The following is a 27,087-nucleotide window of genomic DNA, read 5'->3' as shown; positions in this document are numbered from 1 at the left end:
ATATCACCTCACAACTGTTACAATATCTATTATCAACAACATCTTATCTAATAAAGGGGTAATATGCAAATTAACTGTCAATCTCTCACAAAAATGGTGGCGCCCATAGCCACAAGATGGCGGCACCCAGTCCCTTCAGCCCTGCTGGAGTCTCTCAGTCCTGAGGAGGCGGCCTCTGAGAGCAGGCAGCATGAGCAGCCTGGCAGAATGCTTGCTTTGCTTCCCTGGCTGTGGAGAGCCTCTGGGCAGTAGGTGCAGAGCGGCCAGGCCCCACAGAGAACAGAGAACCACAAGGAGTGGGTCTAAGCCATCAGGGCTCCCAGATTGGCGAGGGTGCAGGTCGGGCTAAGGGATTCACCCCCCATACACAAATTTCATGCACCAGGACTCTAGTCTATATATATATAAAAAGCCAGCAACAGGAACACTGTAGCAACTAGAATGACCAGTTGCTATGATGCCCACTGTGACCAGCAAACCAGCCGGATCTGGAGGTGGGGCCAACCAACCCCCCCTACCCCTTTTCCCTGCCAGCCCTGCCACTGATCACCCCCCCCCCACCGAGCCCCAATAGGGGGTGGGGCTGGATGGGCAACCTCCTCCAGCCCATCCCCCTGTCCTGCCTCCCCACCCTGATCAGGGGTGGGGCTGGCTGGCCAACTGCCTGCAGCCCCACTCCCTGGCAGGCCCCACCCCCAATGGGCCCCCACCACCCTGATTGGCCCATGGCCCCTCCCTGAACCACCCACAGTCCCTCCCCCAGGCCTCCGGCCCCTGATCAGCCTCCCTACCCCATTCGGAGGTGGAACCAGCCAGCCCATCTCCCATAGCTCCTCCCCACAGCTGGCCTCACTCCCAGTCAGCCCCCACCAACCAATTGGCCCAAAGCCCCTTCCCCCAGCCAACTCTGCCTTTGATCACCCCCCACCTCAATCTGGGATGGGGCCTGCTGGCCAACCTCCACCATCTCCTCCTCCCTACAGGCCCAGCCCCAATCCACCCTAATTGGGGCTGGGCTAGCTTCACCCCACCCATGCACAAATTCATGCACTGGGCCTCTAGTAGGTAATAAGTGTTGGAGAGGTTGTGGAGGAAAAGGACTCCTATTTCACTGTTGGTGGGAATATGAACTGGTACAGCCATTATGGGAAACAGTATGGAAATTCCTCAAAAAATTAAGAATAAAATTACCATATGACCTAGCAACCCCTCTTCTTGGTATCTACCTGAAAAATTTAGAAACATTTATTCACAGAGATACATGCATCCCTATGTTTATTGCAGCATTATTTGTGGTGGCCAAGACATGGAAACAACCAAAGTGTCCTTTAATAGATGACTTTATAAAGAAGATGTGGTACATATATACAATGAAACACTACTCAGCCACAAGAAAAGATGATATACTGCCATTTGCAACAACATAGATGGAACTTGAGAATATCATGCTTATTGAGTGGGATATTTGCATAAGGTGAGTTTAGAAACGTAAGCAATTAGAAATAAGTCAGTCAGAAAAAACTCAGAACCATATGATTTCACTCATATGTGGAATATAAAAGTGAAACTAATAGTCTCAGGCAACAGTATGGTGGTTACCAGAAGGAAGAGGGGTGGGGGAATAATAGTAAAGGAGACCAAATATATAGTGACAAAAGATGATTTGACACACACAGTGAAATATACAGATAATGTGTCATAGAAATGTGCACTTGAAATCTATATGATCTTATTAATAAATGTCACCAATAATGTTAATAAAGAAGGAAAACTATATAAATCCTATCTAATAAAAGAGAAACAACCCCCTGATCAGCCCTGCTCTGTGCATGACAGGGGGGAGCTCTCCAACCCCCTGATTGGCCCTGCTCTGTGCATGACAGGGGATGGCGCCGCAACCTCCCCATCGACCCTGCGTTGAGTGTGACAGGGGGAGGTGCCCCCAACCCCCTAATTGGCCCTACCCTGAGTGTGACTGAGGGTGGCATCGCAACCTCCCAATCCGCCCTGTTCTGTGCATGACAGGGGGCGGCACCCCAACTCCCCAATTGGCCCTGCTCTGAGCCCGACCAGGGGCTGCACCTAGGGATTGGGCCTGCCCTCTGCCACCTGGGAGCAGGACTAAGCCAGCAGGTAGTTATCTCCCGAGGGGTCACAGACTGCGAGAGGGCACAGGCCGGGCTGAGGGACCCCTCTCCCCCCCCCCCCAAGTGCACAAATTTTTGTGCACTGGGCCTCTAGTGTATATATAAAAGAGGCTGCAACTGTAGTGAATAAATTTGAAAGAAAAGAGACATTAAGTAATATAATTATAAATAAACAACTTGGGCTTGAAAGCTATAGAGCTCTAACCAACACACACTGAACATTAGAAAAATACATTTTTAGAGAATCTGATAATTAAAAAAAATATTTTAAGTTGATTTAAAAAGTAATTAAATTAACAATGAATGTATTTGACGTATTTTTATGTTAATCAAACACTTAGGGAGAAAAAAGTATAGGCCTCTACAGATCTTAGTCCAATAGGACACAGATTTGAAATTTACACTGTAATGTAGTTAAAATTGACATTAATTGTAATAAGGATAATAATGATATATTTAATAATTACTTTCTATATGCTAGAACACGACCTCAGTGCTTTACATACTTTAAATCTCTAAACTTCACAGTAAATATATTATGAAATGATACAGAATAATGGTGTTGAGTCCACTCTCTACCTGTATTCCCATTAATTTCACCTTTCAATTATGTCCTCTTATATTAAATCCATTATAAAGTACAACTGGTTCTGCCTCCAACCTATATTTCAAATCTGTTCATTTCATTTTTCATGGCCTCAATTCTACCACAAGTCAACATCTTCTCTCGCTTGGAATACTGAATTTGCCACCTTAATGATTAATTTTCATAGACTGTGTCAGAGTTATTTTATTGAATATAAATTTGATCTTGCCTTTCCTCTGCTTAAATCCTCCAACATCTTCCCACTGAACTTTCAATAAAATTTAAACTCTATATTGAATTCTAAATCTTATAGAATGGAGTCCTTGCTTACATTTCTAAACTCACCTTATGCAAATATCCCACTCAATTCAGTCACTCTGGCCTTTTTCCTGTTCTTCACTATAATAATAACTTTTCCCATTATTTTCATTTGTTGGTTCTTACGTGAAAGCTATTCCCAAGGTATTTTAATTGACTGACACCTTCCCATTTTGCAAGTATCTGTCAAATGCAATTTCCAAAGAAAAGTTTTCCCTAAGTATTCCATCTAAACTAAGTAATGATCCATTACCATCTATCATTTACTTCTATTTTTTTCAAAACATATTAAAAAGTTGAAATGATTTTTATTTGTTTTATAAGTTTATTTATTTATTTAATTATTTCCAAAAGGACTAAGATCCTTCGTGGATCTGACATTGCCTATCTTTCTTTTAATATTTCCTGGGCCTAAAACACTGACTTGTGTATAGAAAACAATAAACATGTAAAATAATATTTTGTATTGAAATTATATAAATGGTGGAGTTGCATCTTTCACAGGGTAGGATTCTAATGTCAAACAGGAAAGTAAAATTACATATAATGAAAATGGTAACCTCAAATATTCTTTCATTATTAATAATTACAAGGCACACATTTTGTGTGTAGCTAACACTCTCTGTAGACAACCTTAGTGGCTCTAATGTTTTATTGGTCATGTTTTCCCCATGGCAGTCGAATAAATATTTGAGAAATATTTTTATGATCTTTTTCATGATTTTCTTCAACTAGCTTTGACAATTAAGGTTTACTTATAAGCGATTTTCCAGTGTTGTTTCCCCCCCTCTCCTTTCTCCTTCTCCATTCTCCTTCTCCTTTCTCCTTCTCCTTCTCCTTCTCCTTCTCCTTCTCCTTCTCCTTCTCCTTCTCCTTCTCCTTCTCCTTCTCCTTCTCCTTCTCCTTCTCCTTCTCCTTCTCCTTCTCCTTCTCCTTCTCCTTCTCCTTCTCCTCCTCCTCCTCCTCCTCCTCCTCCTCCTCCTCCTCCTCCTCCTCCTCCTCCTCCTCCTCCTCTTCTTCTTCTTCTTCTTCTTCTTCTTCTTCTTCTTCTTCTTCTTCTTCTTCTTCTTCTTCTTCTTCTTTTCTACCTTTTTTTAATTATGAGGGAGGGAAAGTGATTATTTTTAAGTGACTCTAAGTATTTCACAAATTATCACCTTATTCATGGTATATAAATTTAAAGAAACATTAATAATTTCTCACCCTCCTAAATCATACCTTTTCATTTACTGATGATGCAACAATACAAAACATATACATAAAATAAGATTAAAAAATCGATAATAAGGTATTTAACATTTCTGAATAACTTGAGTCACAAAGGAATGATTTTGATGGAGCACCTAAATGAGTGATGGTCTCACAGATATGGAGGTAGAGCAAGTAATGGGTGAGAAAACAAAAGGATTTCACTTTTAGAGAGGTTAGATGTGAGATTATTTAAAGAACCCAAGTAGAATATTGCAAGTATTATATGCAAGTATAAAGTTTAGGAGAGAAATTGGAAAGCGATTAAAATGTTGTAGTCACCGCTTTAGACGGAGTATATAAAATGTGAACGTGGTGAGATAACTAAAGGGTTGAGAACAGAGAAAAATGAGAATTGACACTGCACTTTGCAAAAATCATAATAGAATATTTTGTGGGTGGCAAAACAGGAAAAGCTGGTAAAGAGAATGAGCAATAGGAGGAGGAACACCAGGAGAGTGTGAAATGTCCATGAAGTTTCTAGTTAAATGCTATACTTCTGGAGCTTTCTTTGATGTACATAATGCAAATGAACAACTTTTTATTTCTCTCTCTCTCTCCATATGTATCTGTTCTGTGAGTGCATGTGCTAAATAACAATGTAAATGTTAATGTGTCACAGCCAAATGTTTTATAACCACTTTACAGTGCTTATTTCCTAAAGTTCAATATTTCTCTTTTAGCATGAAAATTTTTATAACAGTTTCTAATGAACTAAATGTATTATTTTTTATTACTTTATGCTCAGTTTTTCTCTTATTTGATACTGGAGTAAGTGAACTTTAGTGCATAATTTGATACAATATATCTCTTTTATTTACTTTTAAAAAATAGGCATAAACTTAATGAAAGGGCTATTTTTATTGTTTCCTCTCCAATTGTTTATGCCCCAAGTCAATGTCCTTCAAAGTACATGTTTGCTTTTCATTTTGTGTACCACGGAGTAAATGTCAAGTGCCATGTATTCTTGCCACGTCTGTGTCTAAGTTGATTATCCTATATAATAAAAGCCTAATATGCAAACTGTCCCCTCAACCAGGAGTTCAACTAGGGGATGGAGCCAGTGGGCCAACTGCCTGCAGACCCTCCCCCTGGCTGGCCCCACCCTGGCCAGCAGTGGCAGTAGGCAGCCAGGGGAAAGGAGGCCCCGGCCCGCAGCCAGCAGTTAGGGCAGGGGTGGGCAAACTTTTTGACTCGAGGGCCACAATGGGTTCTTAAACTGGACCGGAGGGCAGGAACAAAAGCATGGATAGAGTGTTTGTGTGAACTAATATAAATTCAAAGTAACCATCATTACATAAAAGGGTACGATCTTTTTTTTTTTTTTAGTTTTATTCATTTCATTTGGGCCGGATCCGGCCCATGGGCCGTAGTTTGCCCACGGCTGCGTTAGGGACCTCCTCATGCACAAATTTCATCCATTGGGCCTCTAGTATTTTTAGAAAAGACAATTTAGGTATAAAATTAGTTTTAATATTTTCTTATATATAATACATGTTTTTGTGTGTCTGAGAGCAAGATATTTTATTCATATTTTATGTACTTACACATCACAGACTATTCTCCAAGATTAATCATTTGGGCATAGTTTATAATAGAAAAATGCTCAAGATCTTCTAAGAATAATACACAAGCCTTCACACATTATGCCACTGATCCACATGCCAGCTAGTACTCTCTAATAAGCAGTATTTTCCAAAAGGAAATCATAAAATTATTTTTAGGTAAAGTCAACCACAGAAAATGTATGACTCAAGGGAAAAATTATTTAGTGATAGTTCCTTTTCAATAGTTTAGAGATCTTGCTCCCAAAAAAACCTATGACTTACATACATAATCTTTTACTAGTTGTACATGAGTAATCGAAGAGTATATTAGTAATAATTAAAATTAAATTATTTTTATGTAGAAATGTTATGCATAATTTTATTTTTCATGGTGATTTTAATAACTATGTTATCCCCTTTATACATTTAATATTATAATATTTATATAGATGTATGGTTAGTACTCAATTGAAATATGAAGCTAAACTGTCACTAAAATCAGCAATAATCAGTTCTTATTTATTTTATGGTCATAAATGCTTTTATCTATTTCCCTACATATATACATTCATATTATTTCATATTAGGGTTCCAGTGCACAAATTTGTGCACCTTGAAAGGAACTGTGGGTCCACAAGGCTGCAGTGGGCATAGGGGCGGGTCTTGGTCCATCCTCTGCGCCCCGGCCTGGTCTCTCCTGCAATGGCCCCTGGTCCTCTGTCTGCTGGCAGCCCCACTCCCACCACCACTGCTCCCATGTGCTGACTGCGCCGGCCCCGCTTGCACCAACTGATGGTGTGGAGTGATTGGGACCGGCGCTGGCAGCAGGTGCAAGCAGGGCTGGTGCCGACATTGGGTTCTGTTGTTTAATGGTCACCAACTGGTGGTCCGCAGACCACTGCTGGTCCATGAGGTCCAAAAGGTTGGCAACCCCTGGAATATGTAGGGAGAACTATTAAAATTTGATTTTAGCTCAGCAAGCATGGCTCAGTGGTTGAGCATCAATCTATGAACCAGGAGGTCAAGGTTCGATTCCTGGTTCAGGCACATGCCCAAGGTTGTGGGCTTGATCTCCAGTAGGGGATGTACAGGAGGCAGCCAACCAATGATTCTCTCTCATCATTGATGTTTCTGTCTCTTTCTCCCTCTCCCTTCCTCTCTAAAATTAATAAAAATATATATATTTTTAAAAAACATCTTAAAATTCTTCTTCATGGATCTGTTTGTTCTGATATCTAAAACTTGATTTTAATGGGAATTTATGTTTATTGTATATCAGTTAAATCTAAAAAGTTTATAAAACATTAAAATAGTGAACTTGCTTCTTTTTTCTACACTAAACTGTCCGTAATTTTTGTCTTTCTTTCTAAGGGTTTGCATTGCAATGATTCTATAAATCTTTCTTAACTCTTGCAAGCATGGTTGATCTTTAGAATGCCATTGAAAATGAACTGGTGGTACAGGTAATTTCTATGTGGCAAACCTATTTGCACACTGCCATCAGCATGCAATGACAAGATATAAAAATTGTCAGAGCAATTCATGTGAAGAACGTCACACCAAATAACATCATCGAGGACCTGTATCACCAATCACAACACATGTTTCTGATCTCTGTAATGCTGTGCATGTAATAAATTATTCACCTGATTGTATAGTACTTTGTTCAAACCATGTTGTGTGTTACTATAATCAACAAACATACAAACACACTACACACAGAGAGTTTCCAGTGCATTAAATTCCAGTGAGAGGAAATCTGAGACCCGGGCAGAACTAGAGACTGCCAGATAGAAGCAAACCTTTATTAACCTGTGGCACCACTGTAGTACTTCTAGCCAGCAATTCCACAGACACTTAAATCTAAATTACTTAATGGTCCTTGTCAGCAGCCTGCAGTTCTAGGGATGCTGTGAAGTATTTCTTTCTTCCAGTCACAGAGAGCCTTGACTAGAGTGAAGAATATTGAGGAAGTAGGGCATGTGCTATAAATGAAATATATTGGATCTCTAATGTACATCTCCTAGAAACCATTATTATTCCCAAGTTTCTCAGGCTGAAAGTAGTAGCTGCCAAAAAGAAATAGTGGTAGTGGCAGTTAGAGCAACCAAGGCTTAAAAAGTAAATGTCTTCCGGGCATGGATAACTGATAGCATGAGATCAAATGAAAACTTCCACTTTTGAATGCAAACCTATTTTAAAACAAATCTAAATTTTAAAAAATGCAATGACTTTATTCCATGGCACCATCTGGTTACACGTGTCTATTCACAAGAAAGTATTATTATGTTGTGTGATCTTTTTTTAAAATTTTTTTATTGATTAAGTTATTACATATGTGTCCTTATCCCTTCATTACCCCCTATCTCCCCCACTCATGCCCTCACCCCCCTGTTGTCCATGTCCATTGTTTAGCCCTAATTGCTTGAATATAAGTACTTTGGTTGATCTCTTCCCCTTATCCCCACCCTCCCCTACCTTCTCTCCGAGGCCCAATGGTCCAATCAATGCCCCTCTCCCTCTCTGGATCTGTCTTTGTTCATCAGTTTATGTTGTTCGTTATATTCCACAAATGAGTGAGATCAAAAGGAACCCTTGTGCACTGCTGGGGGGAATGCAGGCTGGTGCAGCCACTGTGGAGAACAGTATGGAGTTTCCTCAAAAAACTAAAAATGGAACTCCCATTTGACCCAGTGATCCCACTTCTAGGAATATATCCCAAGAAATTAGAAACACCAATTAAAAAGGATATATGCACCCCTATATTCATAGCAGCACAATTCACCATAGCTAAGATTTGGAAACAGCCTAAGCGCCCATCAGTAGATGAGTGGATTAAAAAACTGTGGCACAGTTACACAATGGAATACCAAGCTGCAGTAAAAAAGGAGTTCTTACCATTTGCAACAGCATGGATGGAACTTGAGAGCATTATCCTAAGTGAAATAAACCATTCAGAGAAGGATAAATACCACAGGATCTCACTCATTTGTTGTGTAATCTTGACCCCAGTTTCCACTTCTCTCAAAATGAGGGTGACAATGAAAAACCTATAGGATTGCTGTGAGCAAAAGTTTTATAGCCATGAGAACAGTATCTGGCACATAGTAGGCATGATATAAGTGTATGGGAAATAAACTAGAGAGAGAGTTTAGAAAACTAATCACAGAAAATTTAACTCAAATGACTGCTTAACTCACAGCATCCGTCAGATTCCAGCCTTGCCTTTTACAAGCTCAACATTCTTGGACCAATTGCTTAACCTTACTAAATTTCACCTGTAGAAAAGGAAATACCACTTGTTTCATAGTGATAACTCAGAAAATTAAAGGATCAGGTGCCTGTAATGCAGTAGATTGAATAAAATAAATGTTCAGCACGGAAGAGGTAATATTGTCCAGTTTCTCTTGTCACTAGTTAGTACTGGGCTTATGTTTCGGTTATTTTCAGCATGTGACCTATGCTGAACCTGATTCAAGTTTTCATCAACACTTTGATCGCAAAAGCCTTTCAAGACAGTGCTTATAGAGTGCAGGCCTATTACAAATGAAAATGTTAACAACAAAAAACCTCAGGATGCCATAGTCAGAGGCATGTCCAAAGGTAGCACTTAGTTACCTGGAAGCAATGACTTTTGTAAAGGGTAGAAGACTTGCTCAGGTTGAATTTAACTTATAAGTTATTACTTTTTTCTATCAAAAGCAGATGCCAAAGAAGGTGTACAGAATGAATAAGATGCAGTTCTAGATAGCACAGAGATACATTAATGAGGTTTCTACCTTTGAGCAGTCGCTGAGAGAATGAAGTTAGTATTCAAGCACAAACATGAAAATGACCATTTCACTTAGATTACTTTACAATGAAAAAAGGTCAGTGGATGGCAGAAAATATGAATTAAAATTGAGATATTCTATAGAGGACCAGGTGACATCAGTCTTAACAATAACTAACTGAAGGGTATCAGTTTCTTTATGCAGAGAGCTGCATGCTAACATAATGATCATGCTATATAGTATGTGGAATTGGTTGAGAGAGAATATTTATACTGTACTTATACATATGATTGTGTGCCTTGAACTACAGAAAACTAATATAGAGGGAAGCAAAGATGAAGTAATACATAAATAAAAAAAAATGTCTTTGAAGGTTTATTGAAGTGAAGAAAAAAACCAACAAATTGAAGGTATTATTCCAAAGACATCATGGAAAAAAGACAAATGGAAGAAAAAGTATGGCAACAACTACTGGAAAATTCATTAATTTTCTTATTGCCCCTTTGGTAAAGTACAAGAAGAAGTTTGTAAATAAGGAAAATAAATAGAAGTGAGACCATTGATCTAAAAAACAACAACCATCATATCAACCTTCATCGATTTTATAATCCTGCAGAAGCCCTACTTAAAAAGGGCTCTCTCTCTCTCTCTCTCTCTCTCTCTCTCTCTCTCTCTCTCTCTCTCTCTCTCCCTCTGTCCCTCTCAGGATCTCCCTTCCTCTCTCTCTTTCTAAAAGTCAATTTTTTAAAAAGTAGTCTAAAAATACAAGTAGAAGACATTACTTAAAATTATAAATAGATTAACATGGGTAGAGTGTAAGGATGTATACATTAAAAGGAATCAAAACATGCCAATGTGTAATTTGCAATTGATATTGAAACCTGTAGGAACCACCAATGGAATGCAAGCAAAGGCTGAAAGGGTTTCTGTAGAAAACCACTTGCATGGCACAGTAGATGTGATTGGTACTCATGCCAGAGAGTTTCTTTCTGAACAGATGAACTTATTTCTTCCCCGAACTTTTGCTATTACTATGAGTGTGAGCTACTCATGGATCACAGTTGCTGTTCCTTCAGCCATGATGACCTGCCATACCCAGTATGTTATGTTCCCTCCTTCCTAGTGGGCTCCATGGGCAAAATGACTAACTAATGTGAAAGTGCACAAGGCTGGCCCAAGGGAGCACTAATCCTGTCCAGTGGTTCATGCTCAAGCACACCCCAGGAGATCAGGTTGAAGGTAAACATGAACAAAGACTATATTTTGGTTTAGCATTCTCTCTTGCTCTATCCTGCATCCATTATTTCCCTTCTCTGGAGAACATTCCCTCAGTGAATTGTTTCAACAACATTTCCAAGTAAGAATTGGCTTTGAAAAATTCCAACCTAAATGAGTCATTGGTGTAAAGGATGGGCTTGAATGGGAAACAGAAGATTGAGGAGAAGCATTAATTCCAAAATCAGAGTAATAAAGAATTCTTATTAGAACTAGAAAAGAAGAAATAATGAGGACCAGAAATAAAGGAAAGCACTTAGACCAGAGAAGATGGCATAATTTCCAGGGATATGGAAGGCCAAATTGACAAGACTAAGAGGTATGTGATAAAGCAGAAAGTAGTACCAAAGATGACATCAGGATGTAGTTATTGGCATTAATAATTACTGGGGTAAAAGCATTTAAAATTTATGTAAACATTCAAACACACAGAGAAAATAAAACTGCATATTTAAAAATTTTTCATTCACTTTCAAAGACACCAAATATAATAGGATAGCTGTCTGAATTGGGGACAAGAAATGAAATCAAAGATGGAGAAAAATATAAAATCAAATGAGAAGGAACTGTACTAATGAACAATAACAGTGGGCTATGACTTGAAGAGTGTGATACTCACCTTCCTTTATTCATAACATTAAGTAGGAAAACCTGTAAGAGAAGAAAATAGAGTAAGTGGAGGTAATTTGATGGAGGAAGAGGTTATTTATTAAGCATTAGATATGTCTAATAGAAAGTTGAAAATGATGCACTTGAGAAGAAATTTGACTCCAATATATCCATCTGCAATGAGAAAAGAGTTACCACATATGGTGAGAAATCATTCTATACTACTTGCTAAAACACCGATACACACATAAACATCAATTTTTCCTTGTCATTCTTGGCCACTTGACCTTGTGATTGTATCTGATTGTATATTGAGAAGATGAAAACTCTATTAGTTTGCACAGTTTGCTTTATTCCCTAATATGTGTTTCTGAGCTTGCACTTTGGTACCACTCAGCTTTTCTTTTCATCTGATCCACTTCTAAACTAAGGACTATTGGCCTCAGGCCCTTTGATCATTTCAGCCAATTAACTACAGGTTTGCTGTGTATCTTCTCATTCACCAAGAAACTATTTGTTTTAACTACCAAATCTTATCATTTCCTTGACCAACATATCCCAAGTTAAGCTTCTTTGTGTGGGAGGTGTGGAGTGGGAGAGAAACCTGCCATTCTCCATGCAATTCCCTACCTTTAAGTCACTGGAGTTTTACAACTTGGTTATTTCTGGTTAGTTTGCTAGTTTTAAATCCCTTAATGTAAAGAAGATGAGACCAGGTTTCTGATGAGTTATCAGTATATACAATAGTAAAAAATAAACATTATATTCAGGTGGAAAATAAAGGCAGGTTATTACCATTATATTTTGGTTGCAGTAGCCTCCTGTTTGGTTGTTCCATGTTACGTAAATGTATCTTAGCTACACCTTCTCCTCATAGCGGATGATCCAATTTAAATAGTTGCAGTTGAGGCCACATGGCTTATGGACTGTAAAGAAACAAAGAATTGAATAAAGATATCAACCATGAGATCCAGAAAAAAAAGACTGCACAATTAATCACAAAGTAGCCAAGGCTAACTTCAGAGATCCCGGGAACCCAGAACATGATACCGTGCTGTTTCCTATAATCTAGACCAGATGGCATACAGGACAAACAGTTAAGGACAGAAACTGAAACTAGTATCTGAGACAGAACAGGGAAAGAGGGTGGGATTAAAACGTTGGCTCATAAATCCATCCTTCTGCTTTTTAGAAAAGATGTCATTAATCCATGCCCATTCTCCATTTACACACACACACACACACACACACACACACACACACACATACATACAGCCTTCCAGGAAGGAACTCTATATTAATACAATTTATTATGACTATTACACCTTTAAAAAGGAGAGGGGCTTACTGGTTTGGCTCAGTGGATAGAGCGTTGGCCTGTGCACTCAAGGGTCCCAGGTTCGATTCCGGTCACGGGCACCAAAAATAAATAAACAAAAAGGAGAGGGGCCTAGTGCTAGGGCAGTGGTTTCCAAAGGTTTACATTTATCTCCCTTATTGATTTTTTCCTATTACTGATATTAATAAATGTATTTATATTACACAAGATGAGTGTATACTCACATGCAAATAAATATATAAACTATATATATATATATACATATATATATATATATATACACTCATATATTACTTACCTTATTTCTACTTCATTTTCCCTTCACTTATTTTTTCTTTCTTTTTATCATTTCTTTCTTCATCCTTACCTTTCCTCCTTCCTTTTTCCTCTTTATTTCTCTTTCTCCCTCCCCCCACCCTCTTTCTTATTCTTTCTTTCTTCTCATTTTCTTTCTTCCAATTGAACTATCTATATTACATTCATGACAAATAAAGATGGATCACGCAACAAAACAACAAGAAGACCCACTACATGGGACAACATATTTGCCAATGATATCACCGATAAGGGTTTAATTTCCAACATTTACAGGGATCTCATGAAACTTAACAAAAGGAAGATAAACAATCCAATAAAAAAATGGGCAACGGACCTAGATAGACACTTTTCAAAAGAGGACATACAGAAGGCCGAAAGACATATGAAAACCTGCTCAAAGTCACTAATTATACGAGAGATGCAAATCAAAACGACAATGCATTATCATCTCACACCTGTCAGAATGGCTATCATCAACAAATCAACAAACAACAAGTGTTGGAGAGGATGTGGAGAAAAAGGAACCCTTCTGCACTGCTGGTGGGAATGCAGACTGGTGCAGCCACTGTGGAGAACAGTATGGAGCTACCTCAGAAGACTAAAAACGGAACTCCCATTTGACCCAGTGATCCCACTACTAGGAATATATCCCAAGAAACCAGATACGCCAATCAGAAAGGATATATGCACCCCTATGTTCATAGCAGCACAATTCACCATAGCTAAGATTTGGAAACAGCCTAAGTGCCCATCAGCAGATGAGTGGATTAGAAAACTGTGGTACAGTTACACAATGGAATACTATGCTGCGGTAAAAAAAAAAAAGGAACTCTTGTGTTTTGCAACAGCATGGATGGAACTGGAGAGCATTATGCTAAGTGAAATAAGCCAGTCAGAGAAAGATAAATACCACATGATCTCACTCATTTGTGGATTATAGAGAACAACATAGACTGATGAAAAGGGACAGACCCAAAGACTGAGAAACAGCGATCAGGCTATCAATCCCCAGAAGGAAAGTAGGGGAGGGCGGGGGTAAGGGGAAGAGATCAACCGAAGGACTTGTATACATGCATATAAGCCAGACCAATGGACATGGACAACAGGGGGATGGGAGCATGAGTGTGTGTGTGGGGGGGAGGTTGGGGTTTAATGGGGGGGATGAGGACACATTTGTAATACCTTAACTAATAATAATAATTAAAAAAAAACCAGATGGATCACGAACATAATGTCAAAAAACATTCTTGGGACATAATTAGATATGCATTGACATTTTTACCCAATAACCAGGTAATCAAGAAAACCATGGATTACCTAAAGGATAAAAATGGATTTGGGATAATGACCTAGTACATTTTAATTTCAACCTTAATTAATGTTCTTTCGCATTCTTCCACTACTCAGGCTAAATTATAAATTTTACTAGTGGCCAGGTGCATGAAATCCATGCACGGGGCGGTGTCCCTCAGCCCAGCCTGCACCCTCTCCAATCTGGGACCCCTCGGGGGATGTCCAACTGCCGGTTTAGACATCCCTCTCACAATCTGGGACCACTGGCTCCTAACAGCTCAACTGCCTACCTGCCTGATTACCCCTAACCATTTCTGCCTGCCAGCCTGATCACCCCCTAACCACTCTCCTGCCAGCATGATTGATGCCTAATTACTCTCCTGCTGGCCCAATCACCCACAACTGCCCTCCTCTGCCGGCCTGATTGACCACAACTGCCCTCCCCTGCCGTGACCGGCCTATTCCACTGGGACCCGCCTCCTCCGCGTGGCAGCGGAGATGTCTGGACTGGCCTCCTCTGTGCCATGCAGAGCCAGGGGACCCCTAGGCCTCACCATATGGAGTGGTCGCCAGGCCCTGCCTCTGCTGTGTGCACAGCCATCTTGTGACAAGTCGCACATGAGGGCCACCTAGGTTTTTATTAGTATAGATTACCCCAGGCTAATCCCAAGCTAATAAACATGGAACTGTGAAGTCTTTAACAAGATAATACTCTTGAAAGTATCTTTAAACAAAGACCATGCCTTTGAACTTACTTACTTGTTTCTTTAGAAAATCTAGAAACATACTTAGGGAAATAAGTTACAAATCCTTTCATATCAAGAAGATAATGTGTCTGAGATGCAGGATTAGCTATGGACTAATGAACTTCCTTGAGTGGTAAAGAAGGAAGATATGCCTGTGATTTGGAAAAGGGGAAAACCATAAGAAATCTCTCCTCTAAATGTCTTGGTTTTCAGAGAGAAGATCTCTCTGCACTCAGAAAAACAACCAGTTAAATATTTATGAGTGAATATCCTAAACCAAGAGGATGGATGAAGAAACCTTAATGTTCCTATTAGAGCTGAAGAAAGGTCCTGCCTCCAAGGAGCAGCCAGCAGATCTATCAAGCTCAGGGAGGTCAATTAACAGCGGTCTCAGAAACCAACCATGAATGCCAAAAACTGTGCTGAGAAGTCCACTCATTTCTCAACGGCACTCAACCCAGGATCAGAATGAGGCTTAGATCCCTCTGTCTCCAACATCAAAGGATTATAAAAGCCCTTTTTTCATCTCCTCAGATGCCAGTTTGAAGAAAAGCAGGAAAAATTATTCTCTATGAACTAAAGGTGATACAACACAAAATTTAAATGACTGGAGCTAACAACATTTTATATTTGTCAGGAATAAATTTTACCCTGTACCTAAACAGGAGGCTCATGAATTTCCAGTCATTAATAATCAAGATAAAAGAACAATAATTTCTCTATGCATATGAGTTGTAGTTGATCAATTTTGATACCTTACACATAGCCACAGGATTAACTTCTCTAAATTATATATAATACTTAAGTCCATATACTGAAATAAAGTTAATATTCCAGAAAAAGCATTGCAACCCATTGTCATTTTAAATTTTCTTTTGTTATTAAAACTTAATACCACAGATGTATAAATTCTTTATTAAGCATGTTTTCCTCCCAAATGAAAAGGATTACCTTCAGGACTGCTTGCATGGCTAATCCACTTAAGCTGGGTTTGGGGGCTAATCTTTTGCTTATTTTCTTGCATGTTCTATAAAGAATGCTACTTCATAGAATTATGCCATTGGATAGAATTCTAATAAATCACAGAGTAATTTCCTTTGCCTCAGCTAATACTGAAAATATATTCTAAAACACAGTTATTTATACAAATTATTAAAATATACTGATTATATGTATCAAAGTGCATAATCAACTAAATATTCTAATGACTACACTTATAATCTAAACATAACAATATTTAAAAGGCGAATACTACCTCAATTGTCCCTTTACATCTTCTAATAGTTTTACCAATTTATTAAAGTAATAAGTCGTCTAATTGGTGCTAGGGTTCTAGTACTTTCTTTAAAAAAAATGGTGTTTTTCTAAAAAAATATGAACTGAATACCATGTTTTATTCTTCACATTGAGTCACATAGGATAAATTCATGACTTGTAATGTTCTTCTAAGATAAAAAGATTACAAGTGCATACATGTAAGCATATCCCTGAAAATCCATGCACAGAATGTCAGAAATTCACATCTAAATGAGTTGTGAGATCGGGTTTGCATAATTATTAAATTACTAGAGGCCCATTGCATGAATTCAAGCACAGGTGGGGTCAGGGTGGCCTGCCCTGATCGGGCTGTTGGGGCCAGGGCCAGCTGGAGGAAGGGGCCTTGTGCAGTTGATGGACCTGCACCACCCCTGATTGGAGTGTGGGGTGCCAATCAGGGATGGGGCTGCCAGGGGGCTTGGGGGGCCAATCCCACTCCCTGCTCGAACTTTGTCAAACTCCCGGTCGAGGGGACAATATGCATATTACCCTTTTATTATATAGGATGATTATGAAGCTATAGTTACTAAGATAATATGTTACTCACATGGGTAAAGGAAAACAGAGCACCATAAAATGGAGCTACTTGATTTATGGGTACTTGTTATATAGCAGAGGTGGCACTAGAGAGTAATGGAATGTCTTCTAACAAAGATACAAAAAGCAAATGATTTGAAGATGTACTTCAAAGATAGGAACATTAATAGAAAATAATATTTCAAATATGTTTCATTTAACCCTAACTGGTTTGGCTCAGTGGATAGAGCATCAGCCTGTAGACTGAAGGGTCCCAGGTTCGATTCTGGTTAAGGGCATATACCTTGGTTGCGGGCACATCCCCAGTGGGGAGTGTGCAGGAAGCAGCTGAATTGATGTTTCTCTCTCATCAATGTTTCTAACTCTCTATCCCTCTCCCTTCCTCTCTGTAAAAAATCAATACAATATATTTAAAAAAAATATATGTTTCATTTCATCAGTCAACTAGAAAACATAAATTAAAACTGTAATTTTATACCGCTCATGAACTCACATCTGTTCTCGAATTCTTAAAGAATGAAAACACCAGTGATGTTCAAAGATGTGAAATAACAATGCATTTACACAATTTTGGTGATGTAGTAAATTTTTAAAATTACTCTTATATTTTCTAGTAACATTGACAACAGACATATTCTAATACCTATAAATTCCACTACCTCATAATTCACTAAGCCTTTTGCAAATATGCAGCTAATCATAATAAATATTGCTCATAGGAATATTATTTTTAATTGTAAAAAATTATAAATAGCTCAAATATTCATGACCATTTGATGCATGGATTTATTTATGTGTATTTTTGCAATATAATGCTATAAAATAATAAAAATGAATGAATTATAGATATATTTAAAAATATATATTTCACTAAAAACATGTCACGGATGAATATATTTAGTCTTAATACATATGTTTATAAAGTGTAAAACAATACATTTAAATATATTATTTAAGCATTCAAATATCTGTGGTAAAACTATAAAGAAAAGTAAGTGAATGACAAACTTTTTAACAGTGACTACATCATTTTTGAAATATAATTTTAACATATTTTTTATTTTAATGTAAAATTTATGAGTTTATTTAGTGTATGCAATTGTACAATCATTAACACAAACTGGTTTTAGAACTCTTATATCACTCCATAAAGAATTTTTGTGATCTCCAGAGTGAAACCATGCTCAGAACCACAGTCCAAGGAAACAAATATTTTATTATATATCTACTAGAGGCCCAGTGCATGAAATTCGTGCATGGAGGGGGAGTTCTTTAGCCCAGCCACACCCTCTCCAATTCGGGACCCCTTGGACATCCCTATCACAATCAGAGACAACTGGCTCCTAACCACTCACCTGCCTGACTGCCTGATCGCCCCTAACCCCTCTGCCTTGGCCCAACCTCTATGGCTTTGTCCAGAAGGAAATTGGATGTCTGGAAGATGGCCTGTCAACCCAGTCTAATTAGCATATTATCCTTTTATTAGTATGGATAGATTATATAGGATAGGATTGACTAAATTGGGGGGGGGGGCTTTTTTAGCAGGAGGAGATGCTCTTGGCAGACAAAAACACATAATCCCTATATCTGGATTGATAGCCAGCCATATGCCCTATACTGCCAAACTGGTCATTAAAAAATTGAATCACTTTCTTACACCTTACACCAAACAGCTGTTGCCCTTAAAATCCCTCCTCAGCCCCCACTTTAGGTTCTGCCTTCATAATTCACCCAGATTTGGTTCTGATTAGTCGGTTTCTATGCCAGTCAGTGTCAAAAGCCCAGCCTCCTAGGCAGCCATTGGCTCCTCGCAATTCACCCAGATTTGGTTCTGATCGGTCAGTGTCTATGACAGTCAGCATCTCCGGGCCTATCTATGGGCCTGATCATAGAGGCGGGGCTGATCAGCAGCTGCTCCAGGCTGCTGGTGAGTGGGCTGAACTGCTGACCTCTGGGAGAGAGAGAGAGGCTTGGCTGCTGGCGAGGCCCGGAGAGAGAAGCAGAGTCTGATCACCCTGCTTCTCTCTCCCGGCCTCACCAGCAGCCACTGCTGCTGCTGATCAACCCGCCTCTCTGTCTCTCTCAGAGAGGTCAGCGGTTCAGCCTGCTCACCTGCTGCATGTGCAGCCTGCCATTCGGTTGAGCCTTTGGGATGTTACAACACTGGCTCTTTATATATATAGATAGTATTGTCTTTCCTTGAAATTACATATAAATTACATATAAATTGTGTCATACAATATGTTTGATTTTTTTGCCTAGTTTCTGTCACTTAGAATGATGTTTTTGAGATCCATCCATGCTATTGTGCTTATCAGTGGTCCATTTCTTGTCATGCTGTGTTGTATTCCATTTTAATAGAGGTTGCATTGGCTCTACAGATCAATTTTGAGATAATTACAACTTAACAATATTAAGACTTCAAATTCATGAGTATAATTTATCTCTCTATTTGTTTAGGTCTTTTTTTTTCTCTCAGCAATGTTTGTTGGACTTTATTGTAGAGATCTTGATGCCATTTGTTAAATTTTCTTATATATTTTTGTGATACTATTGTTCAAGTGAATTAATTTTTTATTTTAATTTGATGTTTACTATTATATTTACATACAATAGGTTTTAACATATTTATTTTGTATCATGTGACTTTGCTAGACTCACTTTTTAGTTCTAATATCATTTTTTATAGTTTCTTTAAAATATTTTCTGTACAAGATTGCATTATTTGGGAATAAGACAGATTTTACTTCCAATTTTTATTCTTTTAATTTATTTTTATTGCATTATATGCTAGCTAGATAGTTTAGCATAATGTTGAACAGGAATGGTGAAAGAAAAAACCCTAAATTTCTTTTCCATCTTAGGGGGAAAGTATTCAGTCTTTCACAATTAAGTATGATGTTAGCTTTAGCATTTTTGTAGGTGCCCTGTCTGAGATTAAGTTTTTTGAGAGTTTTTATCTTGAATGGAAATTATATTTTGTCAAATGCTCTAAACTTATTGGTATGATTACATGCTTTATTACTTTATACTCTAAAAATGGCACATTATATTTATGCTTACTTTTGATGCTCTATGCTTTATTATGATTCAATAATTTCTGTGATTGTTTCTATAAAAAGTTTATTATCACTTCCAGAACATGATTGGAATTGATTATCTTTTTATGGAAATCTACTCTTCCCAAATGCATTAAATAATCAAGGAATCAGTGAAGACTACATTTACCAACCCTGATTGTTTTATTTTTATAACAAATTGTACATTTATATGTGTGAGTATAAAATATGTTTATACATAATATTAAATTGTATCTATTGCTTTTCTACAGTAAATATCACAATTTTTTCTTCCAATCCTAACAATAACATGCAAGGGGGAAAATGTGGTTTAATATATAGTATGAATTTCAGTAATATTTTTATCTATTTGCTGGCACTTTTAATGGGCACAGCAATGTTACTAAATCCCAGAATCTCCTCTTTAATTATAAACTTGTCATAAGGACTTTTTCCTATGTATGTAAACACAAAAACAAAATTTAACAAGATAACAATTGAGGAGGGGGGGGAACAGTTGTATTCTGTATTACAATAAGCATTCCATTAAGGAATATAAGTATTTAAATAAGTATATAAATAAAACATTTGCACTAAAAATAAATTAAAAAATAAAAATGGCACATTATATTAATTGAATTTTTGATATTAACTTTATCTTGTATTCTTGTATTATACTTGGTTAGAGTACATTATTTTTATATATTGTTGACTTTATTTGTGAATCTTTTTGATGAATGTTGGTTTGTAGTTTCCTTTTCTTGTGCACTGAATTTCTGGCTTTGGTGTCAGAGTAATATTGACCTTTGATTGGGCATTAATTTTTTATTTAATTTTTTAAATTAACCATAATAAAAAAAATGAGCCATGGTAAGAAAAGGTACTTTCAAACAAACAGGTTAACTAAATAAGCTTTGATTAATTAAAAAAAAAATGGGATGACTACTCAGAATGGAATATTATTAAAGCAATTAAATGAAAAGAAAACGGACTGGAAAATAACAATATGGACCAATAAATGGAGATACATGGAATTAAAACACTCTAAAGTTTTGCTTCCTAGTTGCCAGCATTTTCTCAGCAGGCCCTTGCAGTGCAGAGTAATGCTCTAGCGTCTGTATGAACAGCCTCTACAGTGTCCTGCCTGCCCAACAGTATTCAGTGGCCATCAGCTTCTGCAGTCACCCTAATTTGGGTGGCTTATTAGTTTCCTAGAGTTGCCATAACAAAATATCACAAATTAGTGAAAGGAATTTCACAGTTCTGGAGGCTAGAAGTCAGCAGCCCATATTCCCTCTGAAATCTACAGGGTCAACTCTTTCCTTGACTTTTCTAGCTTCTCATGTTATCTGGCAATTTATTGCATTCTTTCGCCTTTAATGCATCACTCCAATCTCTGTCTTTGTTGTCACATGGCCATCTTCTTCATGTATGTCTCTGTTCTTCATATGCCATTCTTCTTTTTCTGTCTCTCCCCTGTTCTTATAAGGCCCCCAATCTTATTAAATTAAAGGCCCACCCTTCTCAGTATGGCCTCATTAACTAGTTATATCTGCAATTTATATCTACTATTTCCAGGTAAGTTCATATTCACAGGATTTGGGTGTTAGGTCATCAATATATCCTTTTGGAAAACACAATTTAGTTCATAACAGGTGGTGCTTTCAGTGAAACACTCCCCAAAATGACTTTCTCTGATACCCTCAAGGGCAGAATTCTGACAAATTTCAGAAGATCAATTTGTAGCAAATTTCATCAGTGTGGCACCACACTGACTTATCTGCCTTTTGCTGAGAATCAGGTCCTCTCCAACGGAGTCTAAGTATGGATACAAAGTAGATTCTCTTCTTTTGACTCTTTCTCTTATCCTTAAGTATAGTAGCTAATATATATTAAAATATATTTTATGTGCTATGATTATAGGACATCTGACATGAAAAATTACATTTGCTATTCCTATATTCTTTGAAGTTCTATTTACTTTCTACTAGCCAATCTCTTGTAATTCTAATTTCCTGTTAACCATTGTTTACATTAAGCTCTCCCTGTTCAAATTACAGTTTTCTCTTTTCCTATTGTAAACAAACTTATATAAAACTAAAGTAACATAAATGAAAATATAACTTCTAAATAATAAAAGTGGAAATGGGAATGCAGAAATATCTTGAGCACGTTAAACAAAGGCAGCAGAATGCAAGAAAGGAAACAAATATGCAGTTTTATATACTGAGGTGTTTAAGATGGCAGAAATAAAATCAAGAAAGTCAGTAATGGCAATAGATGTAAATATTAAAATCACCTAAAAAAAAGACAAAAATTATATTAGAATAAAAAATAGACTAATCAAACCAACACAAACCAGGTATTTACTTTCTATAGGATACATCTCAATTAAAAATAATTTCAAAATATAGGATAAGAAAATATAACTCAGGAAAAAGTATCTAAACAAAAGATAGTGTAGTAAATTTAATCATTTTATTACCAAGATAAAATAATAATTACATTATATGTATGAAACAATATAACATCAAGCATATACATTCCAATCCTATAATGAAAAGAAGAAATTGACAAGTCCATAAATACAGTAGCACTCCTCTCCTCTCACCAACTGACACATCAAGTAAAACAGAAGTTGTTAAACATGTATTTTATTAAAATATAATATATACCTGGAAAGCTTTAATTTTCATAAGTGAGCATCTCAATAAATTCTTACAAATTGAACACATTTTTATAAACACTATCTGAACCAAGTTGTTGAATACTATGAACACATCTGAAGAGGATTTCTTGTATGACTAACTGCCCCACAAAGATGACCACTACCTTGATCTTTATGAGCATAGATAATTTTATATAAGAGTATATGTAAGTGAAGGGATTAAGCCAAAAGAACAAACAAAACAACAACAAAAAATAACTCATAGACAGCAGCATGTGATTACCAGAAGGGTTAAGGGGTGTGGGGAAGTAGAAGACGCTATAGGGTGAATAAATTGTGATGAAAGGACACTTGACTTTGCGTGGAGAACATACAATACAACATACAGATAGTATCTATAATAATAAAAGCATAATATGCTAATTATACCAGACATCCTTCTGGATGTCCTTCCTTCCAGACAAAGCCATGGCAGACAGGGACCAAGGCCCTTGCATGAATTTCGTGCATCAGGCTGCTAGTATTATAGAATTGTACACCTGAAACCTATATGATTTTATTAATCAATGTTTCCCTAATAAATTCAATAAGAAATAGACTATATGTAGGCTCACTTCCTCACTATCCTGTCTGGCTGCCCACTTCCCATTACTCCTTGACTGTGACCTCAACCTCAGGCAGTTGCCTTCCCAGGTGTTCACTGTGGTGTAAAGGCAGAAGCTCTCCAGATGTCTTCTAGCAATGACTATATTTTTATCCCAGTGTCACAAAAAATACCAATGGCATCCCTGAGGGACCAACAACAACCTGAAGATGTTTACTAAAGCAGCTGTTAAGTTTTCATAACATCTGCTATGGAGTGAAAGTGAAAAGTGACTTTCTAGTTGGTCAAAAAATAACTGATAAAGAAATACTAATGAATATCAGTGGGATTATGAGACCTGACTTCAATGCCACTCTGGGACCCATAGGTGAAGGCAAATCTTTGTTGTTGGATATCTTAGCTGTAAGAAAAGATCCACAGGGATTACCTGGAGATGTTGAGACAAATGAAGCACCATACCTTGACTTGCCATTTTCAAATGTAATTCAGGTTATGTGGTACAAGAGATGTTGTGATGGGAACTCTAACAGTGAGAGAAAATTTATAGTTCTCAGCAGTTCTTCAGCTTCTAACAACAATGATGAATCATGATGAAAATGAATGTATAAACATAGTCATTCCACACTTTGGTCTGGCCAAAGTGTCAGATCCCATGGTTGGAACTCAGGTTATCCATGGTGTGTGTGGAGGAGAAAGAGAAAGGGTTAGTATTTGAATGGACCTTATTACCAGTCCATCCATCTTGAGCCTGAAGGAACCCCCAACTGGCTTAGACTCAAGCTCATGAAATGCTATCCTTTTGCCTGAGGAGAGGGTACCTAAACAAGGACAAACCATCATCTTTTCCACTTATCCACCTTGCTTTTCTCTCTTCAAGTTGTTTGACAGACTCACTTCATTGGCCACAGGAAAACTAATGTTTCATTGGCCTGCTCAGGAGGCATTGGGGTACTTTGCATCAGCTGGTTGTCATTGTAAGCCCTATGATAACCCTTCTTCCTGGATATCATTCATGGAGACTCTTCTGCTGTGGTATTAAGCAGAGAGGACGAAGATGGTAAAACCAAGAAGAGCCTTCCAAGAAAGGTACACCACTCATAAAAAAATTAGCTGAGTTTTATTTCAACTCTTCCTTCTTCAGAGAAAGAGAGATTGAGTTAGATTAATTCTCAAGGGTTCAAAAAAGATGAGTGTAGTCGTCAAGGAGATCACCTATGCCACTTTCTTCTGTCATCAACTCATGGATTTTCAAGAGTTTGTTAAAAAACATACTGTGTAAGCCCCAGGCCTCTGTAGCTCAGATAATTGTAATAATTTTCCTAGGACTGGTTATAGGTACCGTTTTCTGTCATATAAAAGTGAACTTATGGAATCCAGAATAGAGCTAGGGTACTCTTCTTCCTGACTTGCCAGTGTTTCAGCAATATATCATCTGTGGAGATCCTCATGGTTGAGAAGAAGCTCTTTACACAAGAATATATTAGTAGATACTACAGAGTTTCATCTTATTTCTTTGGAAACTGTTATCTGATTTACTACCCATGAGTATTATATTTACTTGTATAACATATTTCTTGTTAGGATTGAAACCAATGAAGGCCTTCTTTATCATATATATATATATATATATATATATATATATATATATATGTATTTCTAATAGTTTTTTATTGTTGAAAGTATTACATATGTCCCTTTTATTCCCCCACTGACACCCTCTAGCCTGCCCCTGCCCTGCTTCCCATCCCAGACCTTCAGCAGCATATTGTCGGTGCCCATGGGTTATGCATATATGTATACAAAGTCCTTGGTTGATTACCTCCCACCCATCCACCTTCCCTCTAAAATTCCATACTATGTTCCATGCTTCCATGTCTCTGGATCCACTCTGTTCATGGATTTATTTTCTTAATTAAATTCCACATATGAGTGTGATTATGTGATACTTTTCTTCCTCTGACTGACCTATTTTACTTCAGGTCCCTCCATGCTCTCTCAGATGGTAAGAAGTTCTTCTTTTTTACTTCTGCATAGTATTCCATGGTATAAATGTACCACAGTTTTTTTTTATCTACTGATGGGCATTTGGGCTGTTTTCAGATCTTAACTATGGTAGATTGTGCTGCTGTGAACATAGGGGTGCATACATTCTTTCTGATTGGTGCTTTGTGTTTCTTAATATATATTCCTAGAAATGGGATCACTGAGTCAAATGGCAGTTCCATATTTAATCTTTTGAGGAAACTCCATACTGTTTTTCATAATGGTTGCACCAGTCTGCATTCCCACCAGCAGTATACTAGGGTTCCCTTTTATCCACATCCTTGCCAGGACTTGTCATTTGTTGATTTGTTGATAGTAGCCATTCTGACAGGTTTTAGATGGTACCTCATTGTCATTTTGATTTGCATTTCTCCGATGATTAATGACTTTGAGCATTTTTTTCATCTGTCCCTTAACCATCTTTATGTCCTCTTTGGATAAGTGTCTATTTAGGTCCTTTGCCCATTTTTTAATTGGATTATTTGTCTTTCTTTTGTTAAGTTGTATGAGTTCTTTATATATTTTGGATTTTAACCCTTTATCAGATGTATCATTGCCAAATATGTTCTCCCATAGAGTGGGCTATCTTTTTGTTTTGTTGTTGGCTTATTTTGCAGTGCAGAAGCTTTTTTATTTTTGTGTAGTCCCATTGGTTTATTTTCTCCTTAGTTTCCTTTGCCTTAGGAGGTGTATATGTTTATTGATTTCAGAGAGGAAGGGAGAGGGAGAGAGAGGTAGAAACATCAATGATGAGAGAGAATCATTGATAGGCTTTCTCCTGCAAGCCCCACACCTGAGCATATGGCCTGACTGGGAATTGAACTATGACCTCCTGGTCCATAGGTCGACACTCAACCATTGAGTCATGCCAGTCAACCAATCATGTTTACCTTTTTGATGGTGGCTTATACAGGCAGTTCTATGGCACTGGCTATAGAAGCTGGTCAAATGTAGTATTCATAGCAATACTTTGTGTGGTGACCATCTTTTTTGTGTTTATGATAATTTTTTCAGGGCCATTGGTCAATCTCACAACCATTGTTCCTTGGCTGTCATGGCTTTGTACTTCAGCATTCCTGAATATATCTATGTGGCCTTGCAGCATCATACATTTTGGGGACAAAAATTTTGCTCAGGACTCAATATAACAGCAAACAATACCTGTAACTTTGAATATGTACTGGTGAAAACATTTTGATAACCCAGGCCATCGATCTTTCACCTTGAAACTCGTGGAAGAATCATATAACTTTGGCATGCATGACTGTTATCTGCCTTACAATTGCCTACCTAAAGTTGTTAATTTCTTTTTAAAAAATCTTAAATTTCTCTCTGATTTACTTGATTTATCAACATATCAAAAATGAAACACTGTGATTTAAGTAAGACTAAAATGAACATATGTAAAACAAGCAAAACATTTATGCTCACATAAATCATTTATGTATAAATGAATTATGCAGTACATAGTGTTTTATTCTTTTGTGTCTGGCTTCTTTGGCTCAATATTACACTTTGAAACCCACCTATATTTTTGCAAGTACTTGTAGCTCATTTAGTTTTATTACTTTACAATATTACATTGCATAAATGTCATAGTGATTTATCCATTTTAGTCTTAAAAAAATGTGTGTGGTTCCGAGCTGTGTTCTTAAAACTA

The 27,087-nt window shown here is 37.4% G+C and overlaps 1 pseudogene; it reads left to right on the top strand.

Moving 5' to 3' along the window:
• The first annotated feature begins 23,499 nt into the window (after window positions 1-23,499).
• On the top strand, window positions 23,500-24,929 carry LOC118675665 (annotated as a pseudogene).
• Window positions 24,930-27,087: the final 2,158 nt, after the last annotated feature.

This window comes from Myotis myotis, unplaced genomic scaffold (assembly GCF_014108235.1).
Source record: "Myotis myotis isolate mMyoMyo1 unplaced genomic scaffold, mMyoMyo1.p scaffold_m19_p_2, whole genome shotgun sequence".
Lineage (NCBI taxonomy): Eukaryota > Metazoa > Chordata > Mammalia > Chiroptera > Vespertilionidae > Myotis > Myotis myotis.
The sequence above is the reverse complement of the archived record's forward strand: the minus strand, read 5'-3'. Positions and strand labels throughout refer to the sequence as shown.